The sequence below is a fragment of the Balaenoptera physalus genome (assembly GCF_965194825.1).
Source record: "Balaenoptera physalus genome assembly, chromosome: 9".
Taxonomy (NCBI): domain Eukaryota; kingdom Metazoa; phylum Chordata; class Mammalia; order Artiodactyla; family Balaenopteridae; genus Balaenoptera; species Balaenoptera physalus.
In genome coordinates, this window is record NC_138888.1 from 62,687,881 (window position 1) to 62,707,757 (window position 19,877).

Genomic DNA, 19,877 nt, shown 5'->3' on the forward strand with positions numbered 1-19,877 from the left:
GGGTCCTGCTCATGTGGAGCAAAGCCAAACACAGAAAGATCTAGTGGCAGCCCACCAATTCCAGCAAAACCCAGCCAAGTGAAGCCAACCCTCAGCATTTGTGTAACATGAGTGAGAACTAAATAGTGTTGCCAACCTTTGAGATTTTAGGATTGTCTCGTGCTGAAGAAAAAGTTGCTTGATATAATTCTATAAAAGAAAAAATTCAGAAGGATCCAATGGATCAGTAGTTAGTATATATGAATCATTGAAAAACATAATGAATTGTTAAGTACATGGGTGTTTTGAACCCTAATAAGGAGAGTATAAAACTCATATTTACAAGATGATTTTTATATTTTCTGTTCATTTTATATGAAAAGAAATATGATAGTTTATAACATGGTGCTCTTTCATGCCCATCAAGAATGATTTTATCTCACTAATGAAGGGCAAAAGTGATGAATATCTGCTGCTTCTAGAGTAAAAGTCACCTTATGCTCCAGAAAATTAATGTATTACTGTGACAACTTTGTTCTGTATTAAAAATGTATCATCCTTGTATCAGAATCTCTTTGCTTTAGAGATTAGTATCTCACCCTTAATATTAATTTAACTTTCTAGAAATATGACTAGAAATTGAATAGTACAAAAAATAATGAGAAACAAATTAATACAGAAAAGATTCATAATTTATAACAAACAAGTATGACATGTGTTCAGCTCAATAAAGATGAGTGTGAAATCAAGAAAATTGTAATCAAAGATAGTTCATTCTATAAAAATAAAAATATATGGGAGAACACTGATTAGAAGAGAAAATTTAAATCTCCAGATATTATTCATGTAGCTTATTGGAAGTCACAAAGTGTGAAGAAAATAAAGTGTGCAGTTCCGGTGGCCAGAAATGGCCATGGCACTTGTAGTTGACAGCTGTTGGTTTTGCCTGCTCAGCTCTCATTCTCACTTTTCATGCTAAAAAATTCTAACTTGGGGGTGGGGAGCATTCTCTTTTTTTCAGTTTCGGTAGCCCAGGTGCTATGATGTCAGTCCTCTTTTAGATTTGGGCAATGTGAGCCCAGTAAATCAGTCTCATGTCCCTGGCCACAAGGATTTCTTCAGGATTAGTATCTGATCCAAGAGAGAATAATCAGAGGAAAGAGGAAACTATCTCCAGCTATTGGAGTTGCAAGAGGGTGGGAAGGAGCCAGACTCAAGCTGCTGGCATAAACCTGGTCAGCATAAGTGGACAGCCAGCCTGACAACTCCACCAATACAAGGCAAAACTAAGAGATGGAGAGGGCAAGACCAAGTTCTGATGACGTCATATGACCCTTCAGAATCCAGTTATGCCTCATCTTTGTTTTTGTTTTTCTTACAACTCCAATCCCTGAATGATGCAGGGCTCCTGAGGGAGCTTGAGGCATTTGGAGATGAGTATCTTGCAAACAGACTTTCTGCTAACGTCTATATTTGAGTAAAACCATTAAGAAAATGTTTCATAAATTGTTTAATTTTTGTGATGTCCCTTAATTTAAATGTCAACTTTGCAACTATGTCCTCTACAGGGATTTCAGCAAATGGCGGGCTGAGGGGTAGGGGGTGGAGAAGCAAACATATTAGGATTGTATTAGAAAAATCTTCTTTGGTTATATTGATTCATCAGATAAATGATCTCTATTTTATATTTTAATTTCAAAAAATAAGTCATCTTTTCAAATTAGCAATTCCAGTAAGAAGTTTTGCATCTTATTTCTATCTTTGACAAAAATCAAACCTATAGAAAAATTGGAGGAATTTTACAATAGATACATATGCAACCAGTACATAGCTAGATTTACACATCAATATTTTTTCTCAAAATTGTTTTCTTTCTTTAAATACATGGACACATTTTTTTTCATTTCCTGAACCATTTGAAAGTAATTTATAGCCATTCTATAATTTCTCTAATGAATATATTGGCATGGATCTCTTAAGAATAAAAGCATTCTTTCTTATAACCACTATATCAATGTCATATCTAAAAAATTAATGCTATTTTAAAAATACGACCTAATATGCTGTCCATATTCATGTCTTAATTGTTCTTAAAATTTTTTAGAATTTTTTGGTAAAACTCCAGGATCCAATTGCAGTTGGCGAATTATATTTGTTCTTTTTTGATCTCTTTAGTTTCTTTCAATGTTGAACTGTCCCTCTATCTTTTAAATTTCTCATAATATTGAATTTTTTTGATAAATCCAGGCCTTTGATCTGTTAGAATGCATCACATTCTTGTTTTTTCTTATTGTTTCCACATGAATAGATTTAGATTAATAATTTTGGCAAGAATAGTGCAGAGGTGTTATTATATGTTTCTTACTGTTTCACAATAATAAGAACATCGTATCAGGTTTTCCTATCATTGATGATACAAAGTTTGGCCACCAAATCATTCATTTGTAAAGAGCCATTTATTTGTGTTAGTAATTGTGTTAGTAATCTCTTGTGTTATATCTTGAAGAGGTAGAAATATCCTTGTTTCCAACAACTTTTCACACAGCGGTTTCAGCATCTATTGATAATGCTTGTCTGACTTAATTTTTACATTAGAGGTTGAAGATGTTTATTTTTCTGTCATTCCTTCCACATTTATTGGTTGCCATTCATCTGTGAATCCTTATCTCCATCCCTTCATCCTTTCCATTTTCTTTATACCCACCTTCAAATTAACCACTTGCATTATTTACTGTTTATCCTTTCTCTGTGTGTGTAATATATTACATATTACAATTATATATGCATATATAAGAGGATATACATGTATATATATTTTCTTATACAAAGGGTATCATACTATATAAACTCTTGATGTATCTGAGTTAATTCAAAGTTAATTTCAAAGCTAATTACCTTTTTATTATATGACTGAATAGTACTCCATTGTGTGGCTGTTCTATATGAATATATCTTCTATGAATGGGTATTTAGTTGTTTTTTTTTAACATCTTTATTGGAGTATAATCGCTTTACAATGGTGTGTTAGTTTCTGCTGTATCACAAAGTGGATCAGCTATACGTACACATATATCCCCATATTCCCTCCCTCTTGCATCTCCTTCCTACCCTCCCTATCCCGGTATTTGGTTTTTATTCAAAATTTGCTATTTCAAATAATGGTGCAATGAACAACCTAGTGTATTCATTATTTTGTATTTGAGGATATGTGTATGCAAGGTAGAGCCGTAGAAGTAGGATTTCTGGATCAAAGTGCAAATGTACATGCAATTTTGTTAGATATTGGCACATTGTGTTCCACAGAATTTTCACCATCACACGCATAGCCTCCCTCATTATCAACATCACTCACCAGAGTGGTACATTTGTCACAACTGATGAACTTATATTTGACACATCATTATCACCCAAAGTTCATAGTTTATCTTAGGGTTTACTTTTGGTGTTGTACCTTCTATGGCTTTGGGCAAATGCATAATGACATATATCCATTATTGTAATTACATACAGAAAATTTTCACTGTCCCATAATGTCCTCTTTGCTCTGCCAATTTATCCCAACCTCCCCAACCCCCTGCAAGTACTGATCTTTTCATCATCTTCTTAGTTTTGCATTTTCTAGAATGCCATATAGTTGGAATTATACAGTATGTAGCCTTTTCAGATTGGCTTCTTTCACTTAGTAATATGCATTTGAAGCTCTTCCATGTATTTTCATAGTTCATTAGCACTTTTGTTTTTAGCATGAAATAATATCCCATTGTCTGAATGTACCACAGTTTATCCATTCACTTACTGAAGGAAATCTTCGTTCTTTCCAAGTTTTGCTAATTATGAATAAAACTGCTATAAACATCTGTATGCAGATTTTTGTGTAGACATAAGTTTTCAGTTCATTTGGTTGAATACCAAGGAGTGCAATTATTGGATCATATGGTAAGAGTATGTCTAGATTCCTAAGAAACAGCCAAACTGCCTTCCAAAATAGCTGTACCATTTTGAATTCTCACCAGCAATGAAGGAGAATTCCTGCTACTCCATCAAATCCTCACAAATGTTTGTAACACATTAGAAGCATAACGAAGTCCTGATATGTAATCCTGGGAATAGGTACAGAAGCATAGATCATCCCAAGGTCATCTCCTCCATTTGGAATGGAGAAGAAACTACAGTTAAACGGATATTCATGCCTTGGCAACGGCTAACCAAAGAGCCTCTGAGCATACATTTATCATGATTATCAGCAGCACTGGGCATTTAGTGCAGTGATATATGCTTTATTGATCCCATTGTCATGACTTAGGCACAAGTCAGTGGTTACTATGGCCCAGCAAGAAGTCCTGGGTTAGAGAATATGTGATACTGCTTGTGAGAGAGCCTCACCTGGGAACTCTCAGAACTATTGGGAGAATCCTGAGTGTTTGTATTCGGCAGAGTGGGTGCATATGGTGCAGAGGAATACTATTTTATAGTTTTTCATTTGAGTCACTTTTTCTTAGAAGAAAAGAGAGAAAATGTTATATAGGAATATCCTTGAAATAACACTAACGTATCAAAAATTCTTGCACGAATAAAAAATTTAACTACTCTCAGTAATAAATTAGTTCCAACTTATCACAAAATACCTGGACACTTGGGACAGTGTCCTTAAGAACCATTGTTCTAGAGAACTGATTCTCCATTGTTCATATTTGGCTCTCAGTGCTTCACAAAGCGCCTGTCATGTGAAGGGCTTAAATGTTTTAAGCACATACATTAGGACACTTTTAGATGTAAGTCATTGAAAAATCAACTCAAACTGACTGAAGTAAAAGGGGAAACTCATTGGTTTCCAGAATTGAAGAGTCTAGGAGTAGCACTAGCCTCAGACAAAACTCTATCTGGATACTCAGATGATATCATCAGTTTTTTTTTCTCTCTCTCTCTCCCTATTTTATTTGTTCTTTTCTCCATGTACTGGAACGATAGCCAGAGGGCTCTGATTTTCCCGCATACTCATTACTTAATAATTCTCATCCTGAGAAATGGAACCATGACAGACCTTAGTTATGTGCCTATCATAGGGCAGGGAGTGGGCCAGTGACCAGGACTAAACAGAATTTCCATTGAGTATCAGAGTGTAGGTTCCATAACATATGTTACACCAACCAAAGATATTGTCCTGACACTTAAATGAACAATATAATTTATTTGTGTTTTATCCTGGATTCATAAAGTAAGTGAAGAGCTTTTAAAAAGAAATTGTCTTCATTAATGATAGTTCTGCATAAAGAACCTAAAGAAGGAAAACCTAAAGAAGGAAATAAAAAGGCACTAAGCTATGCATTAGGGAAATAACAAAAGTATAAATTATTAAACACACTGTAAATTTTGTATTTTAAATAGCCAGATTTATGACATGGAGAGTTTGGGAGAAAATCATTAAAGTAATCTTTAATTCCTACAAAGAATTTTTAATCTATGTTTTAAATTTCAAGAAGGTCATAAGATATTTAATATTAGAGATTTAGTCGAGTGACTCAAGTCATTTCTCCAATAATTTTAAAAGACTAGTGTTGAGAAAACAAGATTATTTTACCTCCTTTATTAATGCATTTGGTTTTCCTTATTCTTCATAAAGCATATTAAAAAATGGGAGAGAAAAAAAGATTTGTAGTCATATACTAAATTCAATACAGTAGTGTAATTGCAGATCAATCTTGTTCTTAATAATAACATATGACCTTCTCTAACAGTATGAACTTTAGGCATTCTATTAACATTCAAGTTTCAAATATAAATGACTATCAAGGGTTTGGTCTCAGTTGAGGGAATCCAATCTGCAAGATTTTATTTATAAGATCTATCTTTACAACATTTATAGCATAACTTTTTTCCATAAAACTATTAACCTAAGCTTGTTGTATATTTTATTGTTCTTCCTCCAAGGCAAGATTTTATTCTAAATGGTATGTATACATATATCAATACATGAACAGTCATTAGTATACGTCAAGCAATTGTCAGAGTAAATGCTATCAAAGAAAAATCCATCACTTTCAACAGTACTTATGACTAAATCTATTTTTAATGATTAAACCAATCTTGTTTTTTATGCTATCAGTATGTTTTCTAATATTTAAGTTCTCATACATGAAAATAACTTATCTAAACTTCTTTCTGTACTATTGATTGATTGATTACTTGCTTAACCCAGAGTCATGTTAAAAATTTTAATGGGAAGAAATATACTAAGTCCATCATTATAGCTGTAAGTATGGTCTATATATTTCTGGAATTCATCAGTGACCTCAGTTTTTAAAATGTACTAACTTCATCCTTAACCACTGATAAACTTTCAGATGCTAGAATTTATATCCAGGAGCTCTGGTACCCTTCCTTCTCTGTTCAAGGTATAGACAATTTTGATTTTCCTAGAACCTCATTGCATGCATGAACTTCTATGCCCTCAAAGACACAACCTGGCTACTTTGCACTACAGTTGTAGCTCACTCCCTCTCCCACATTCGGCACCCGTCAATTCATGGATATAGATGAGAAAACTTTGTTTCATCTCACCTGACTTACATTCTCTCTCCTCCTCTGCCCCTAGCCCTATGTTGCTGCTGCTTATACTTTACTTTCCAAGATTTCTGAAACTCCTCACATCATGGCGCAACCACGACTTGCTTAGTCTGTTCTCAACTTTTGTCTACACATTCTTAGTTTTCCAATTACCAAAGGTAAAGGACCTTCATTCCTTTTACTAACAGTTACTATATTATTGCTCTCTTTCTTTAATACTTTGTTCAGCAAAAAGTAGTTTTCTTCTCCTCTTTTCAATCAGTCTCCAAGGCTCTATTTTCAGTTCTCTGAGTCCTTCATCCACTCTATGGCCATTTTAAGTTTTGGCTTATGATGTACTGATGAGTCAAATGGCAACTGCATATGTAAGAACTCATGGAATGAACAGGATTTTAACCATATAGCCATGCAGGATCCACAAAAGTGGGTCCTTCTTAGCACCTTCCTCAATTGGGACAACTATACTTTCAAATCTGAACTTTTTGTCAGAATGTGAAGATTGGTGGGAATATTTGAATATTAATAATATATTATGCTTGAGGAGTTTGAGACTAAATTAACATGAATCATATATGATCATATTAGAAAGCTTAACACTATTTTACTGTTCCATTATGATGAGTTATTATATAACAGGAAACATCTAAGTCTGCCACAAAATTCCTGTACAACAAAGGCTTATATCTTCCTGATGCCATTTTGCCCTTCAGAATGATTCAGAAGTTTCAGCACTGTTTGGGCCAGGCCAGGCCCTGTTATCCATTTGAAAAATACCAAACACACTAAGAGTTTGGGTTGCAGTATATAGCCTTTTAAAAATTCAATTAGTTATGTAATTTCTCTTGAGAAAAAAAACTGGCTTCTTTCAAATAATTATAAAATATATGGTGGTAAGGAAGAAATTACCCTTAACTCAGAAACAGTGATAATAGTCCTGATAAAATTCAAAAATTAAGAGCCTTCTTGCCCTTGTGACTCCAGGAAGTTCCATGTTTTCCTTCTTAAATCACTTTCAAGAGAAAACACATTTCCAATTTGATTGAGCAGAATGTCAAATACTGATGGAACTATGACATTAAGTAGTGGGATTACTGTGCTTAAGGGGCAGTGCCCAAATATTGTCCACTGTTACTCATTCTTCATCCATGCAGCGAGCAGAGCTATGTAAGGTCTGCCATCAGCAAGAACCATGAATTGTAACTCTCTTATTTCACTTCTAGCCCACTCTCTTCCAGGGAGGTGGTTTTCCAAGAAATTTCTATGCATATTAGTCATCTATATTTCTCTTTCTCCCCACAAGTAAAGCAGAGTCTGATGGGTCCAAGATTTAAATCTGAGTAAATAGAAACCCTTCCTTGACTATTATCCAAGAGCCGCCCACACCCCCAACCTAGAAGCATGCACAGAAGTTTCCAAAATTGAGTAGCTTTTGAAAGTGGTACTTTGATTCCTATTCAGTGACTCTTCTTTGCAAACAGCTCCTTTAGATTCTTGCATTGAAGGTGGGGGCAGTAAGGGAGGTAGAGTGATGGTTAAAGGCGATTGACAGAGTAAGATTCAGGCATCACTTAGTTTTAAGCCACAAAGCCATCATTTACTGTCAAAAACATCACCTTTAATGGCTTACATATAGCAACTGGTGATGATGAATGTCAGTTTGAAGTACAAGTCAAGCATTTTGTGAGAAGAGGCACTAAAATACAAAGGAAGCCACAGAATCTGCTTTCAGGTGCTCCAGAACCATGAAGAGAAAAATGAGATATGAAATAATTATGAACAATGTGGTGACTAAGCCATCTTGAAACAATGATTTCCTAGTTTCATTGTTGTTAAATATATTTTAACAAATGTAAACATATTGCCAAATGCTCCTAAAATGTGATTAATTTTAATGATAATAAGTTAAGAGTATTAACTGCAGGTTATTTTAAACAGAAATAGGTTAAACAGCGTGCCTCATAGGTCCTTGTAGTTTTAGTCTAATCTCCTATGGCTTTTTCTTTTGTTATAGTCTTTTTCATATTCTTTGCCTTTATGGGTTATCACAGGATACTGAATACAGTTCCCTGTGCTCTACAGTAGGACCTTGTTATTTATCCATCCTATATATAATAGTTTGCCTCTGCTAATCCCAAACTCCTAATCCTTCCCTCCCCCCACATCTTGGCAACCACATATATAGTCTCCTATAATTTATTTATCTAAAAGTGAACTCTGAGAACTGAAATATCTTTCCATCAAGAAATCATGCTTGATTTGTATGTCGAATACTATACTTGCCAATGTAATAGAGTGGACTAGTGTTTTATAGAAGGGTCTATGAGTTGATAGAAAGTCTGATACATGACCATTGTGAACATATTTTCACATTACATTTCTCTCTACCTGTTGAATGTCCATTTTCTATATAAAATAAGAATATTTTAGGTATATTGCATATTTATTGATTTAATGGACAAATATAATATCACTTGTACCTCAAATCAGGTGCTGACACCAGAGAACACTTGGAGAGTTGATATTTGACAAACAGATTCTTAAAGAGAAAGAAAATTGAAGAAAAACTAACTTGAAAAAGGAATATGGAAGAGGAACCCTAATCTCAAACTTCAAGGGTTTTAGGTTCAGATGTAATGAGCTTGCCAAAGCCAAAACAAAATCAATACAAACAGAACATTCAAGTGACAGTAGTTACTGATTTTAGCTTCTCTTGATCATATTTTGCATCATAATTTTCACCAGCTTAATATGCTGGGTATAGGTGTGCTGACATAACATATGCTCACCAGGTTGCATGGTGTGTGTATATATATATATAAAAAAATATATATATACATATATTTATGTGTATATATATACATATAAAATATATGTATATATATACTTGTTTGAATCCTACAATAAACCTGTCAGTAAAGAAATAAACGGAACTGGAAAATATCCAGCCTGGCAGACTGTCTTGCATCTGCAGGAATAATAAATGTCAACATAGAAACTGCTAATATTACTTGAGCACTTACTATACACTAGAAAATTATATCAATTCTCTCATTTCATTCTCATCTCAGCTCTATAATTTAGATACTTTCATCTCACATGGAAAACCTGAGGGTTTTGGTGATGTGATAGTATATTGTCCCATCTGGACCACACATATAGGGAGTGCTGAAGCTCCAAAGACTTTTTTCTTAGTCAGCATGGGTACCACCGCCCACACAGACACCACTCTTTCTGCATTGTCATCAAATGTCTTCCTAATAATCAGAATCCAATGCAGGCCTCAACTCATATTGCCTCAATTTTTTTCTGAATTTCTTTCTGTTGACATCTAAAGGGAAGAACTGAGACTGTAAAGGTGAGGGAGAGCCTTTAAACTGACAGAGTTTGGGATTTCCCTGGTGGTGCAGGTGTTAAGAATCCACCTGCCAATGCAAGGGACATGGGTTCGAGCCCTGGTCTGGGAAGATCCCACATACTGTGGAGCAACTAAGCCCGTGCACCACAACTACTGAGTCTGTGCTCTAGAGGCCACGAGCCACAACTACTGAGCTCATGTGCCACAACTACTGAAGCCTGCGTGCCTAGAGCTTGTGCTCTGCAACAAGAGAAGCCACCACAGTGAGAAGCTCACGCACCACAACGAAGAGTAACCCCCACTCGCCGCAACTAGAGAAAGCCCGTGTGCAGCAACGAAGACCCAACACAGCCAAAAATAAACAAACAAATAAACAAATTTATTTTAAAAAATTGAGAGTTTGTTTTCTTTTTCTTCAGTATCTTGACACTGTAACTAGCCCAGTGATATTTAAAATGACTCTTCTTTTTTTTTTTTTTAAACATCTTTATTGAAGTATAATTGCTTTACAATGGTGTGTTAGTTTCTGCTTTATAACAAAATGAATCAGTTATACATATACATATGTTCCCATATCTCTTCCCTCTTGCATCTCCCTCCCTCCCACCCTCCCCATCCCACCCCTCTAGGTAGTCACAAAGCACCGAGCTGATCTCCCTGTGCTATGCGGCTGCTTCCCACTAGCTATCTATTTTACATTTGGTAGTGTATATATGTCCATGACACTCTCTCACCCTGTCACATCTCATCCCTCCCCCTCCCCATATCCTCAAGTCCATTCTCTAGTAGGTCTGTGTCTTTATTCCCATCTTGCCACTAGGTTCTTCATGGCCTTTTTGTTTTTTCCTTAGATTCCATATATATGTGTTAGCATACTGTATTTGTTTTTCTCTTTCTGACTTACTTCACTCTGTATGACAGACTCTAACTCCATCCACCTCATTACAAATACCTCCATTTCATTTCTTTTTATGGCTGAGTAATATTCCATTGTATATATGTGCCACATCTTCTTTATCCATTCATCCGACGATGGACACTTAGGTTGCTTCCATGTCCTGGCTATTGGAAATAGAGCTGCAATAGACATTTTGGTACATGACTCTTTTTGAACTATGGTTTTCTCAGGGTATATGCCCAGTAGTGGGATTGCTGGGTCGTATGGTAGTTCTATTTGTAGCTTTTTAAGGAACCTCCATACTGTTCTCCATAGTGGCTGTATCAATTTACATTCCCACCAACAATGCAAGAGTGTTCCCTTTCCTCCACACCCTCTCCAGCATTTATTGTTTCTAGATTTTTTGATGATGGCCATTCTGACCGGTGTGAGATGATATCTCATTGTAGTTTTGATTTGCATTTCTCTAATGATTAATGATGTTGAGCATTCTTTCATGTGTCTGTTGGCAATCTGTATATCTTCTTTGGAGAAATGTCTATTTAGGTCTTCTGCCCATTTTTGGATTGGGTTGTTTGTTTTTTTGTTATTGAGCTGCATGAGCTGCTTGTAAATCTTGGAGATTAATCCTTTGTCAGTTGCTTCATTTGCAAATATTTTCTCCTTTTTTCTTTTGCCCTACCCAAGTACGTGGGGAGTTTCTTGCCTTTTGGGAGGTCTGACGTTTTCTGCCAGCGTTCAGTGGGTGTTCTGTAGGAGCAGTTCCACGTGTAGATGTATTTCTAATGTATCTGTGGGAAGGAAGGTGATCTCCGCGTCTTACTCTTCCGCCATCTTCTTCTCTCTCTCTAAAATGACTCTCCTTATCTCCAGAGATACCTGAGTCCCAACAGTAGTAATTCCTTCAATACTAGGTTCATTAACATATGAAATATGCCTACATGTCTCTGGATCTATTTATATTTCCTCTTAATAAACATACTAAAACACCCTGATTGAATCTCTGTTCAAATTAATTCATAATTTGACCCTCTTCATTGACTAAAAAGCAGTTGAGGATTTTAGCGCCACATGCTCAATTATTTCTGGATTTCTCTCAAAATCCACAACAAAGGAATGAGTATTGATTGCCCTTCACTTCATCTCTTTCAGAACACAGCTTTATCATTTTACACATGTGAAGATTTACCAGATGAGGACCTTACCAGCATTTAACGTCAATACCTGTTTGCAGCCAATATGAGTTTCCAGTCCAACTAACTCCTTCGCGGAATGAGTCTTGGTAAATATTTTGATAAAATTATTAAGTTCTATGATTTTCTCAATGCATCTATCACCTAATTTTAATTTAGTTTATCTTTTTGGTTCTGAATTACTCTTTTTAAGAGGTGCTTTGGGAAACAAAGAAAGAGACCTTAGAACTATTTACTATCATTAAATTACACACTCATCTGTAAGGTTATCAATACAGAATGTTACATGTCTGTATAAATACATAAAGGAAAACGAATTTGTTGTAATTTTGAATATTTAAATTTCTTTGCTTTGAATTTAAATCCATGGTGACAAGTCATTGTAAACTTAGAAGATAGCTGGTGTTTGTTAGTTTGTTCTTTCTAAAAGCAAAGTGTGTCATTTATATTAAACCTCAAAGTGAATGTGATTCCAAGAAAAACTTGTAGGAGTAAATTCTGGTTATTTCCTAAAGAACAATAAAGTCATTTCCATGCTTTGAGATATCTGCAGTGTTCTTACACTATCTTCTTGTTTCGATTGCAAAAATAGGGGTTAATTTGAGTTTATAAATACCTTAAATATAAGGATTATAATGAAAAACTATATTGAAAAAGAAACTATCTTTGTAAGACATTGTAATTTAAAGTTGTAGTGAGAATATGCTATAAGATGTTTGGGGATTTTTCATGAGAAAAAAACTGAAGATGGTACTACATTCTTATTAGAATGGCTGCGGCTAAAAAAAAAAATACTGGCAATACCAGTATACTGACGAGAATATGGAGCACTTTGTAAGTACATCATTTACTAAAGTAAAGCCCATTCTACCTGGAATATCTAGAGTGGTTACTGTTTTGCTGACTAAATGCTGCTCTCGTATAAGAATATATTATCTTCATTTTACAAATGTAGATTTGGAGACATTGAAAGTTTCAAAGTAGAGACAGAGATATGGTAGGACTGTGATGTCAGTACTCATAATCATTCTGTCCCTCCAGAGTTTCTACTGCTTTCGGCAGAGGAGCTTTGCTTCCTGCAAAGTAGAAGAGTGCCTGGGTCCTCAACATTGCCCTTTGAGCACCACAATATAAGCACTGGGTGGGTTGTGCATATAAGAAGGAAAGATACTCATTTACCTCTGGACAAATAGTAACAGAGTTACAAAAATAAATACAGGTGGGTTGTTTTAAGATGGAATATTGAATGGGGTCACAAATTATTTCTTGCCCAAAACAAAGACATCAACGAGGATAATTTAGAAAAGGAGACAACTACCAGGAATAATAACTACCTTTTTTTTTTTTTTGTAGCTAGTCTCTTTTTTTTTTTTTTTAAACATCTTTATTGGAGTATAATTGCTTTACAATGGTGTGTTAGTTTCTGCTTTATAACAAAGTGAATCAGTTATACATATACATATGTTGCCATATCTCTTCCGTCTTACATCTCCCTCCCTCCCACCCTCCCTATCCCACACCTCTAGGTGGTCAAAACTACAATGAGATATCATCTCACACCGGTCAGAATGGCCATCATCAAAAAATCTAGAAACAATAACTACCTTTGATAATATCAGAGAGGGCTTGGGAATAAATGGTGGTTCAGGTGATTTTCTGGTAGTTAAGAAGTAAACAGATTACAAGCTAAGCAACCAGCGATCTATGTAGAGTTGGGAATTACAATAGGCAAATATGATAGAAAAGAGTTCAACTGGAGGCACTGATGAAATAGACAATAGGGACATTTGCAAAACTCAACAGATACAATAGAGTGCTAGGGAAACCAAGGTGTGCAGAAGTAAATGCTCTGCCAGGTCTCATTTACCACTTTATAATGAAATAAAATCCAAAAGTGACAGATTGTATGAATGGGTTTTGCAGATTGAGCTCAAATGAAATTTGAGTTTCTATATGCATTTTACATATTTAATGTGTTTTATTTTGTTTTTCTGCTAAATTAACATGTCAGTATCATATTGTGAGAAAAGTGTTTGTCCCTTACAAAGGTTTTCTCATGAATATATAACCTGAAGGAATCCCTTTAAAAAAATATGCTTGAAATGGTATAAAGATTTCTGGAGAAATATATGTTTTCCACTATAATTTTGTGAAATCATATTATACTCTCTTAGGCAAGAAACTTGAATTAAAAACAGAAATTATTAAAACTCATTAGGTTTAGGACTTCCCTGGTGGTCCAGTGGTTAAGATTCCATGCTTCCACTGCAGGGAGCACGGGTTGAATCCCTGGTCAGGGAACTAATATCCCACATGTCATGTGGCATGGCCAAAAAATAAAATAAAAATATAAAAAAAAAAAAACTCATTAGGTTTACATTTTAGCAGCATTCATCAATAGTGATTTTTTTAATCTATGTACTTTATTCCTACATCTACTTTGATAAAGGTGAGTTTAATCCTATTTTATATAAAGAAAAATAAAGTTCTAAAGATTTTAGACTTTTAGTCAACTTGTACAAGGATAGTATGATCAATGTGAAAATTCTAAATTTTCCATTTTTATATTGTATTTATTTTTCTCGTAAGAACCTAAAATTAAGTTCACTTTTTCATATCCTCATTGGTTGTACATATTAATAATAGAAATATTTAAAAATTTCTTTATACTCAGTACTTATTAAAGACCTGTTTTTATTAAGTACTTGACTATGATGATTTGAGGAAATAAATGGAAATATACTAATAGCAATTTGAAAGAGCGCTATTTTTGGCTCTTTGCTATCTGTGGCTAGCAAATGCTTTATTTTGTTTTCACTTTAAAACAAATGTTAGAAAATTCAATCTAATACCTGCTTTTAAAATATGCTCACAGGCTGTTTTATATTTTTTAAATCATATGGCTTTGTCTGCAGATCTAGTTATTTTGGGTAAAAAATATGCAATATAAGCAGCATGGTTTAAATGTGCCCACATTTGAGGCTATGAGAATACAAACTGTATGTGCTTATAGATTTATTCATAAATCTCTTTATTGGTGATAACTCTGATAACAGATTAAAATAACTGCAACAAAAAAATTACATTCTTTTAGAAATGGATGTTTGATTTTACAGAATACAATACCTAGAATACAATGTGAATTGTACCTCCATCTCTGAGCTTAATGGTAAAATTGGAAATGCGTTAAAGAGAGTGAGAAATCAAAAAGTAAAATAATTCCATATATTTAAAAATTAAAAATCATCTTTATAAGAAATTCAGGAGTCAAAAAAATGAAGTAAAAATAGGACATATTTAAAACTAAACAGCACTGAAAATATGAGATATTAAAACTTCAGGATGAATCTAAACAGCAGTTTAGAGGAAAATTTACAACCTTAAATGCAGGTATTTAAAATAAAAGTGTTTGAAAGATTGAAAATTATTGACATAATCATTCATATATAAATTCAAGAAAGATAAACAGGAAAAAAGATATAAAGATAAAAGTAAATAATGAGGCAAAAAAGAATAAAATTTTGAAAATAGCAAAGTTTTTTGAAAAACTGATCAAATAAACTTTTGTCATATTGAGCAAAAACAACAGAAATAAATAAGCTAAGAGAAAATGCGCAGATAACAATAACATCTTTTTTTTTAACATCTTTATTAGAGTATAATTGCTTTACAATGATGTGTTAGTTTCTGCTGTATAACAAAGTGTATCAACTATACTTATACATATATCCCCATATCCCCTCCCTCTTGCATCTCCCTCCCACCCTCTCTACCCCACCCCTCTAGGTGGTCACAAAGCACTGAGCTGATCTCCCTGTGCTATGCGGCTGCTTCCCACTAGCTATCTATTTTACATTTGGTAGTGTATATATGTCAATGCCACTCTCTCACTTCGTCCCAGCTTACCCTTCCCCCTCTCCGTGTCCTCAAGTCCATTCTCTATGTCTGCATCTTTATTCCTGTCCTGCCCCTAGGTTCTTCAGAACCATTTTTTTTTTTTTTTTTTTAGATTCCATATATATGTGTTAGCATACAGTATTTGTTTTACTCTTTCTAACTCACTATTACTCAGCCATAAAAAGAAACGAAATTATTTGTAGTCAGGTGGATGGACCTAGAGACTATCATACAGAGTGAAGTAAAACAATAACATCTTATATTTCACATGTATTAACTCATTTAATCTTCACACACCTAACAGAGTAGAGAGTATTACTATTCTCAATTTACTGTTGCCCAAGGTCACAGATCTGACAAGGTCACACACAAGTCAGGAATTAACTTGGGGCAGTGTGTCTCTAGGGTCTTTTTGCTTAACAGCTATGTTGCACTTCATCACTATATAAAATCCTTTTGCTTCCAGAAACTTACATAAGACAATAGTATGAAGCAATTCATGCCAATGAATTTGAAAATTTGAACAAAATGGACTCGTGGCTAGTAATATATCTTTCACAATTCTGACTTTCATAAAGAGAGGTTTTTCTAAACAATTCTGGTTTTTCCCTTTTCCCATCCTTCCTTGGCTTTCTCTAGGCAAGTAGGGATGATTTGATAGATAAATAAATGGTACAATGTCAACTCAGTTCCTCCCGACTCTTCTGAGGAACTGGCCTGATAAGAGAGCTCGTGCCCCCCTCTTCTTAGCAGTGTGGGTCCCAGTAGGGGTCTGTCCTCTGGGCTCAGCAGGGCCAGCCTCAGTGGAAACACTGACTTCATTTCGTATTTCAATAATAGTAAATGTGTTGTTGTTTCCCTCCTCAACCTAATCTTCAAAATCAGCTTCATCAGTAGTAAAGGTGATAGTTGGCTTTCCGTCTGCCTTTATCACTTGTTTTATCTTTTAATTTCATAAGAACATGAAGGAGTGGGATAGGAGAGAGGAATGTTATGTGTTGTTCTCCTCAAATATCAATATCTGGCGCTTGGGAAGATAGAAGGAAGCAGAGTTTTGCAGCGGAAAGATAACCTGTAGAGATGAGGGTTTGGCAGTCAGAACATGTGGCTTTTAAGCCAATGGCAACATTGTTCTATTATAAGCTTTTTGACCTTGGCAGTTTGCTGCAGCCTATGTTGTAGAGTGAGCTGCTTTACCGTGTGTGGGTAGATTTAACATCAGACCTTAGGCTTATGGGATTTTCATCCTGGGTCACTGAAGCTTCTGGCTGATGGTAAATTATGATAAGGAACTGGATATGTACTCCTCTTTCCTAACCCCGTCCTTTTTAATAAGCCAAACACAGCTCTGAAGGTGTGTTCTGCTGCTTCCTGCTGTGATTGTAAAAGGAATCTGCTCTTGAAAGAGAGGGCTTTGTTTTCCTTAACCTCCTGTGACTAGCAGATAAGTATTTAACTTTGGCAGTCAGGATTAGGAAGTCTTTTACCTGTGGTTATAAGCTGCATTTTTTAAACTAAATTTTATCAATAAAATAAAGGTGATAATTTTATCTCCCATTTCTCCATTCATTTATTTGATGTATCAGTTCATTCAGAACTCATGTATAGAAGACAACTGATTTGTATTGGTCACTTCTATTGCAGGAAGAGGGACCCCTTCCAGGGCCCGAGAGTGGGCTCTTGTCTAACACTCAGAAATGAATTGTCTGAGGAGACACACATACCGTCAAAGCAAAATACTTTATTGGGAAGGGGCCCCCAGATCGAGAGCAGCAGGGTAAGGGAACACAGAACTGCTCTGCCACGTGCCTTGCTGTCTCAGGATTTATGGTAATGAGCTTAGTTTCCGGGGCTGTCTCTGGCCAATCATCTTGCTTGGCCCATATGTGGTCCCACTCAGGGTCCTCCCTTGTGGCGCACACATCTCTCAGCCAAGATGGATTCTAATGTGAGTGTTTCTGGGAGGTTGGGAGGATGTATTGTCTCCTCCCTCCTCCTTTCGGCCCCTCCTGAATTCTCCTGGTTAGTTATCAGAGGCAACACCCTGTTCCTTATTGAGACTTCCTGCTGTGAGACAACTCATGCAAGTGGTTATCATCGTGTGTGGCCAACGCGGGCAGCTTCAGTTCCCTATCACTTTGAACTCCAAAATCTGGTGTATAAGCGGAACTCTTGAGATAAGGCCAAGGAGTAAAATTGGAAGTTAATAAAAATATATGCTAACTGAAGCATTTAACAAGGGAGGAAACTTTAGACTTTGGTGATACCTTTATAAGGGTAGGACATGTGGAATTTCCTTCCTGGTGAGACTCTTCAGTATATGGCAATTTTTTTCCCACTTGGATTTATATGCCTGTAGCCCTCAGCAAAGGCACCAGCCTCAGCAATACGCAGGCTGTTTAGCTATGCCCAGGTCTCAGGGCATAGGTAGCTACAGCTTGACATTGGGGCACAGCTTCTCCCAAGCAGAAAGAGCTGTAATGAGCACTACAGTGTAAAGGAAAGATTATCATTTGGACTTAGTAAGAGCTTACTTTGAGCCAAAGGAATCTGCGATAAAAATTATTTTCTGTTTTACTATGTGACTTTCTCAAGTCTGCAAGGAATTTATTAGTGTCAGATGTTAACAGGCACTATAGATTAGTTGTCCTAAGTCCTTTCCCTATTCTGTTTTTTTCTGACCTGTCTTTAGGGTCTGATTCCTGTATTTTGTCCACAGTCTCTAGTGTCACTTGCCACCAAAAGACATCAAATTAGTTTTGGATGTGTTAAGCTATAAAACTCTAAGCATTTCAGAAATCCAACCTGTAGCTTTCCTCATAAAAAAGGATTTTATTAATATACAAATGAAAAAGAAGAATGGGGCTCCTTATAGTGAAGAAAGTATAACTTAATGACACAATTAAATTATCACAAACCCTAAGGTAAAAGAAACAATTAACAAGGCTTGTACGTGTAATGGTCTGCCTTCTAGAATCAAGTTTACCCAGGAAATCAAGGGGAAACTGGAATGGTTACCACTGAAACAGGAGCAGTGGAAGAATGAAAATAAGGTAAACTGATTAAATTGGAGAAAGATAGATTTCTTTAGATAAATGTCCGGTAAGATAAAGTTGAGATAATAAAATCTTGAAGGACAATATAGACTGGCATAAAAAGGAAACTTATACCTACCAGTTTTAATTTCTCTAGATGAATTTTCAGTATAGTGGCGATTGGTTGTTATTAGTTTGGAAGTTGTGCTTGGTACCCAGTGAAATCTGAAGAAGAAAGAGGTGTAATCTCAGAAAGTGAATTGGGATGACTCCTTTAGGAGACTATCATAGTCTCTAATAAGAGTGATGTAGAAACTATCACTTAAAAAATTAGGACAGATAAATGATATGGCTGCATAAAATCTGAACAGATTTGAGAAAAGTTGAGGAAGATCAGAATAAAGTACTCAAAGAATTATTGGGTCTATTTCAAAGTGTTGCAGATATTCTGGGAATGATGCTATTATTTGAGCTTATGCTCAAGGTATTTATAATTTTTTGTTCTTTGGATTTTGAAAGAAGATACAACAAAAATGAGCCATATTAAATGTACCTGGAATGCGATAACAGGGCAAGGCCTAGCTGGGTGAGATGTTGGTTTGATGGGAGCACATCTATTGAATATATTTATTCATTATTCAACTTAGTAAAGTGTAGATGGGTAATATGTGGACAGTAAATGCTTTTGCCTCTCCCTTAGCTCAATGGCTTCCTATCTCTCACTTTTAGACAATCAATAAGACAAAATCTAGAGATGTATTAAAAAAGTAAACATCTAGGTAAGACATCAAATGGGAAAAATAGAAAGCGCTCATATCCTGAAACCAGTACTTGCCCTACATGTATTAGAAAAAGTAACATTTAAGAAGCAGATAAATGTAAAGTGTAAGGATGTTGGCTAACACTTTCATTAGAGGCATATCTCAAAACCACAGAAAAAGATATGGCAGATATGC

The 19,877-nt window shown here is 35.3% G+C and overlaps 1 long non-coding RNA gene across 1 annotated transcript; it reads right to left on the bottom strand.

Annotated features, from left to right (window-relative positions):
* Positions 1–247: 247 nt before the first annotated feature.
* Positions 248–19,546, bottom strand: LOC309667206. Its single transcript, XR_014267620.1, has 2 exons — positions 13,594–19,546; positions 248–13,323 (listed from the first exon to the last, which is right to left on the bottom strand). It is a non-coding gene; the product is annotated as an uncharacterized lncRNA (long non-coding RNA).
* Positions 19,547–19,877: the final 331 nt, after the last annotated feature.